Below are 7,672 nucleotides of genomic sequence, written 5' to 3' on the forward strand. Positions count from 1 at the left end.
AGAGAGAGAGAGTGAGAGGAGTGGGGAGGGGGAAGGGTGGAGGATGGGAAAGGCAGTGGAGCACAACAGACACTAGTATGGCAATATGTAAATCAATGCATGTGTAACTGATGTGATTCTGCAATCTGTGTATGGGGTGAAGGTGGGAGTTCATAACCCACTTGAATCAAAGTGTGGAATATGATATGTCAAGAAATTTGTAATGTTTTGAACAACCCACAATAAAAAATTAAAAATAAAAAAAAATAGCTAAAGATGAGATTAATTTATTGGTCATATTTCTTGAAAAAAGGAACCCTCAAAATGTCTCACATTTATAACATAGAGTTTTATAACATAATTTCATATTATATTTTATTACATATAGTTTTCTCTTTCAAAAAGAAATCTTTAAAAATATATTTTTGATTCATGTTTGGATGAAATATTTGTGGCTCAAAGAAAGTATTTGTAGTACAGATGACTAAAACCTCAAGAGACACTGTAGTGGGGTGAGTGACACTGTGGCCCTGATGTTTAGAAGGTGTGCCCACCACCATTAGCACCTATGAATGAACAATGAATGACACATGTCTATAGGTGCTAACATGATATGTCTAGAGTAAATACATGCAATATACACTCTGTGCCCAAGACAAAGTAAACACTATAAATCATACCCACTATATAGCTAATTTTGCTTGGTGATACCATAATCAGAGAACAATATGCATTTTAAAAGTTATCTTCAATACATTATTCTATCATTGTGTTCATGTACAAATATGCAACAATTTTCCCACTATCATAAAATAATAATATGCCAATAAAAAATAAAGCTTATTTCTCTCTCTTTTTTTTTAAATTATCTTCTCTGAAGTACTCCTACTTCCATCAATTTGATCTCAGCCAATCATCATATTCTGGATTAGTATTAGAATCCCTTTTCTCTCCCTAGTCAAAATGTTTTATATACCTTTGTCATTTTATGAATTTCCTGCTTTGGGAGTAATTTTACTGTCATTTCATAAGAACTTTGAAATGTCATGAAACTTTTGGGAAGTATAGTACTAATAATTAAAATTTAAACAGAAGCGCCTCTGACAGTATCATTTGAATGTGCAATTTCTTCATATAACATATGTGAAGGCAAGGGAAAAAATGTTGCAAAAGGAATAGAGTTTTGACAGCAAATGCACATACTATACAGCACATACTTATATATGTCATAGTGGCAGCTTCTATAAGATAGAAATACATTGGAAAATGAAATGCACAGGGACATGAAGCCATTAGGTAGTGCAGACTGTCATTTTTCATGTTAACAGAATATTTTGTCAACACTATCCAGCAAAAACTCTGATGTATAAAACAACATTGCTAACAGATCTGTCACCCTCTGTCCTTCCTTTTTACTTTGCATATACATCTTGCAATTCTCTAAAGGGCTTGCCTTCCTATTTAGCCCTTCATGAAATCCTGGAGCTGCCTTTTTTAACTGGAGCCTCCATGTGCAATTGTGAATACTGCATCTTTCATCTTACCTGATAGGTAGTGCTTCCTCAAATCCCAAGCAACAGTTAGGGGACTTGAGGAATGCTCAGAGAGAGAGGGAGAGAAAGGATGTTCTGCTCTCAAGGGAGGCCACTGAAAGAGAAATCAATCACGTGAATTAGAGGGTTTTATGAATAAATAATTCATACACACTAAATTAATTAAGCAATTTCCTAGTCGGGATTATAGCATCCCAAAGTTAGCCAGCATTGCATCAATCGAAATGGAATCATTTGGCTCTGCTTTGTATGATATTCAGGTACAAAATGACTGTGCTGGGTTGAAGGCTACCATTCAAGAGAATACAGTAGCCAAAACCAGGTGCTTGAGCACTCACTTTCTAAAGACTAAAACAGGTATTCTTCATAAAGACTCTGACCACTGTATTTAATAGTGTTGACATTTACATAAATGGATTGCAGTGTAGTTGTCGAACATATACTGGGATGATTCCATAATCCTGTTTTAATTAGATGGATGTTGGATGTTGCGAGCATACAAAAATCACAAGCTGCACTCCCTGTGGTGATGCCATACTGGCAAGGAATCAATCACCACGGCTCTGGTTGCCATAGAAACTGATAGCTCCTGCACCACCATCTAAGTGGCAAATGATTGGTGGTGTACTCATAACACAGGGAGAGCAATGAGTTTTTCTATCCTGTCCAGCAGCTGTGCCAGAGAGTTAATTAAAAGCAGAGAACATGAAATAAATCTAAATCTGTGAAGAAATGAAATGTACAGTACAAATTGAATTCCCGTGTCGGACAGAAATTAATATGCAGCGCAAACCACAGAGCTGCCTGAACAAGCAGCAGCTGGGAATCTTGGGAAATGTTGCCTCTGAGGCGGTTAGAGCTGAAATGTGGAGAGGGCACCTCCTTATCTTATTACCTAAACAAGCACTTTGTTCAGCATTTGTGTTGACTGATGCATGCAAATTGCAGCCTCAAATGTTAAGAGTTCCTGTTTCCAAGCAGGAAGGACAAAGCTTAACTAAGATTTAATTAACAAACTGTTAGCAACTGCAGTTTATCAGCTGTGAACACAATGTAAGTAAATGTTCCTACTCCTGTACTAGAATTCACCAGACAACCTCTGTGAAAGTCAATGTGTTTTTATTGATAAGCCACAAATTCAAAATTCATATTTCAAATATTGCAAGCTGAGGAGCAAATACCTGAAATGCATTCTCAAGAAATAAGGGAAGCTTGATAGAGAAATAGTTTTTTTTTTTTCTTCCTGTAGAATGAACCACAACAGATCAGGCATGAAATATTTAACTAGAGAGAACCAAGTTTTCTTGGTTGAGTCCAATTCCATTCTATGAGTTCAGTTTTAACATTTGTAAAAGTATTTGAGCATCCTGGTCTCTATATGAAGCCAAGCACTTTCATCAGGCAAACAGAACAACCCAGAACCACAATTACGTAGCTCTGTAGCTGCTGGATATGCATGAGTTCTAGGAAGCAGAGGCAAGAAAAAACATCTTAGATCATGCAATTCATAACTCTACCCAAAAGGACCAAATAAAGCAGAATCAGGTGCATGGAGAATAACCATGCATCACTACAAAGAGCCAAAATTTCTGATACATATTCAGAGTTTCTCTCATGTTATGGTTTGGATACAAGGTGATCCTGAAAAAGCTCATGTCAAAAAATGCAGAAATGTTCAGAGGTGGAATGGTTAGATTATTAGAGCTGTAACCTAATCTATGAATAGATTAATAATTTGGATTGCTGGGTGGTAATTGTAGGCCTTCAGGGTCTCACTGGAGGAAGTAGATGTGTCCTTAGGAATTTTATCTTGTCCCCTGGCTCCACTTTTTTCCCTCTTTCTGTCTTTGCTTTCTAGTTGCCATGAAGTGAGCAGATTTCCTCATCACTTCCTTTCGCCATGGTGTTCTGTCTCACCTTGAGCCCAGAGCAATGAAGTCAGCCAACCATAGACTGAACCTCTGAAACTGTGAGCCAAAATAAATTTCTCCTTTACCAAGTTGTTAGGAATTTTGGTGATGGTACAAGAAGATGAATAACACATCTCATAATGACAGGTACATATGCACTTAATGCCCATCTAATCAGTGTTCTTCCCATCAAATGCAATTTCATCTGGAGCCCTCTATTTCAGTTGAAGTGCTCCCTTTGGAATAATTTATGCAATCCTTCTAGTCACCCATTTTATGTACATTTTCCAAATGTGATAAAAAGAAAGCAAACAGTATATTTCCATGTATGTATTTATGATGATCTGTCGGTATGAATCCACTTTTCATATGCCGTTAAGATCTATTTGATTTGGAAATATCACACAATGTCCATGATGTAGGTAGTGAAATCTTGAAGTATCTATTTCAAGGGGAATTCTTTATTCTTTGAAGACCATGAATAGGCTTGCAATGACTGGTAGAATTAATGTTATTTTAAGAAAAAAAAAAAAGCTTTAATTTGACATAAGGTGGGAGGGAAGAATAAAAAGGTTACTGAAGTCAAGGGGGAGAAACTTCCAATATTATTCTAACTGCACCTTTTAGACTTTAAATGCATTCAAGTTAATTATACTACCCCTGTTATTATCTCTGAGTAGAAACACTGATAATCATCAGTAGGAAAATCACCTATGTCTTCATGAGAGTGAATTTCTGAATGCATGAAAAGAATAAAAATTTTAAAAATTGGTAACTTATCTAGAAATATTGAAATAAGTTGTCATAAATGTGTAAAATAACAAAGCTTTGTGTAGTTAATGTGTAAGGCTGCAGATTAACATGCAAAATATATCTTTAAGTAGGCATTTCAAAATGAAAAAGTTCTGAGTTTCACTAGTTTTTCAACACCTTTCAAAAATGTCACTTTGAATTCACAGACATGAGTAGTTTCACAGTAAATATTCTATGTGGTTAGAACTTATTATCTCTGGTTAGGGTCATATACTGAGAGGTTATGGATCATGAGATGTTAATATCTATGATTAATAACACTGCAGATAAAATCTTGACTATGTATCATTTATTTCCCATTCTTGTTGCCTTGAATTGTATTCCTATACTATCTGATTTAGATTCTTATTTTTTCCCCAAATTAGTCTTGTCAAATCACCATTTTCATCTTGCATGGGGGAAGAGTACTGATAGGTTTAGTCTGATGAAGCTCCCTAAATGTTTAAAAAAAAAGTGTTGCTTTAAAAAAACAACAACAACAACAAAAAAAAAAAAAACAAAACCACTATACACATCTGCACATTTGAGGACCATGGTTCTCAAAGAGTGATTCTTGAAACTATTTAGAAAACCACCACACACACACACACACACACACACACACACAGAGAGAGAGAGAGAGAGAGAGAGAGAGAGAGAACTGATTTCTAGAACACCACAAAGCCTGATGTAGGATTTATGCCTAGCATCTAAGCTTTCAAAGTTATCATAATTTTTACAAGTGAATCAAAAGTACAGAAACACTTAAGAAAAAGCATAATTTAGTTTCAACAAATTCTGGCATCCATTGATCCCTTGACCATTTTTATTGATGACCATTTCATCTCTTAACAATTATGATGAGGCTCCACAGTTTGGGTAAACAATGACTTTCAATGTCAGTCAGTATTTTTAGACATTTTGGTATGGCTATATTTATGGAAAAAAATAGCAACCAAAAGGCCTTTTACTCAGCAAAAAAAAAAAAAAAAACCATAAACAATTACAAGCAAAATTTGTAAAGAATTTCCATGGTTCTCCTGACTCCCTAGAACCACCCTTGATAAAACAAGCCTCATCTTACACACCATTTTACAAATATGACCATCTCAAAATTACTTCTAATTTGTCCTATTTCGGTCTGTATTTGATTAAAGGTTAGCTTCCATCATCATCATCATCATCATCATCATCATCATTGTCATCATCACTATTATTATTTTCCATGATATTGCTTGTTTGAAGACCTATGTCATATCTTTATATTTAAGTATGAAGAAAAAAAGCTTTGTTTCCCCTGAAAAATAAAGTGTATGCATTTGTAAAGGAATGTTAAAGTGCAACTGTTTTATTCTGTTTCAAGTGAGTCCCTAAGGCAATACATGTCACAGAGTAAATTGAAGTACAAGACCACGATGAATGACTAACAAAATAAGCTTGTAGAAAATGTGTTTTCAACTCTTTAACCCTCTCCTCACATCAAAGATTTGAAGAGGTTAGGAAGTTAGATGTTAAAAGATAATTCCTTGAAGTTGGTTGTGTGATACCTCATCTTGTAAGTGGGTTTCTTCTTTTATTCAATTCAGAAAAGGAAAACTTTAAGGAGACACCTGGGAGAAACTGATGTTTCCATTGAAATGTAGAAGCAAAATTCAATTGTGATTTAACCCAGCTGAGGAAGTCTCAAGGAGGAGACCTGGAGAGCTACTCATTCTGATGTGTAACAGGAGAGAGATGACCTTGTTAGGACAGATGTTGCTGAGCAAAATATACAAAGGTCTAGTGTGGAGCAGGGGCAGACGACAAATAAGAGAGTATTCAAGGTTTAGAGATTGGCCTAGAAGATCACTTAGAGGGGCAAAGTAATCCAGATGTTTCTCAAATGGAAGAGTAAATACACTACAGGAAATGTATCTGTCCTTTCTCAGTGATACTAGGCTTCTGAGAACCCAAAAGAAAATGTATCATTTTGAAACCCCAATGAGATGGAGAGATTCATATGAAATTTCACTTTTAGTCAGGTGAGAGTTTTCTTTGTCATTTAACCCCTACCTCAACTGATCTGAGCCAGACTCACCTCTAATATTTGAGGGATTCAAGCAAAGCATATGCCTAGAGAGTTAGCAAGGAATTAAAGTAGCTAAACTTTTAAATAAACCATATTGTGTTTTTTTTTAACCTGAGGCATTACTAAATATTGGAAAGGCTAGAGATTACTTTAGAGTTCTTAAGTTTCTTTTCAACTAATGCTGGCTATTAGCAGCATAGAGAAACACCACTATTGGCCTCCTGACCTCTTAGGGAGCCAGTAGTATGTCTCTCTTCTCTTACAACTTCAGCTTCTTTTAGCACCATATTAAATTTCTCAGACACATCTGAAAACCTTAAAATAGATGTCCAAGTGTCATAGACACTGCCATGAACAGCTGACACTTGGCCACTCCCCAGCCAATGCATGCTCACACCAGCAGAGTAGCCTTCTTTCAAAAGGGCAACCCTCATGAAGAGCACTGCAGAGCCCATGGAATCAGGGTTGGCATCATTTGGACAGTGAATGCAAGGATATTTGGTTATTCCATCCACAGTGCGTTTGGAAGACATCAGTTCTGCAAAGGTATTTAATCTTGATCTGAATGATTCCTCTATCACACTTGAGCAGGCAAAACTAGAAGACAGCCAACACAGGACTCTCTACAACATAGGGTCAAGGGTACAACCTTTCATATTGGGTATAAGGGAAACACGATCTAGAAGAACCAAAATCATTACTAACATGATTAAAATAAGAAAAACATCAACAACAATAACACAAGGTATATAGGGACAGCAGAAGCCAACTTTGTCTTCTGTCCCACGCATTGGGCTGGCCTAGGGCTTGTACAAATTCATGAGGAATGTAATCATAACTTCCAGAAAATGTGACATGTTGATTCCTTTAGACATTTAAATTAGTAAATGAGACAAGTTTTAAGTTTGAGTAGCCAAGAGAAAATAATCCCCAAGGTCCTAGGTATATTAGCGGTTATAGAAATCAATATTACTAAAAAGGAACCGTTAAAATCAAGAATCAACAAATGGGACTTACTCAAACTAAAAAGTTTTTTCTCAGCAAGAGAAACAATAAGAGAGGTAAATAGGGAGGCTACATCCTGGGAACAAATTTTTACTCCTCACACTTCAGATAGAGCCCTTATATCCAGAGTATATAAAGAACTCAAAAAATTAAACAATAAGAAATCAAATAACCCAATCAACAAATAGGCCAAGAACCTGAAGAGACAATTCTCAGAGAAGGATATACAATTAACCAACAAATACACGAAAAAATGCTCACCATCTCTAGCAATCAGAGAAACGCAAATTAAAACCACCCTAAGATACCATCTCACTCCAGTTAGATTGGCAGCCATTATGAAGTCAAACAACAACAAGTGCTGG

This window comes from Marmota marmota, unplaced genomic scaffold (assembly GCF_001458135.2).
Source record: "Marmota marmota marmota unplaced genomic scaffold, marMar, whole genome shotgun sequence".
In the NCBI taxonomy this organism is placed as follows: domain Eukaryota; kingdom Metazoa; phylum Chordata; class Mammalia; order Rodentia; family Sciuridae; genus Marmota; species Marmota marmota.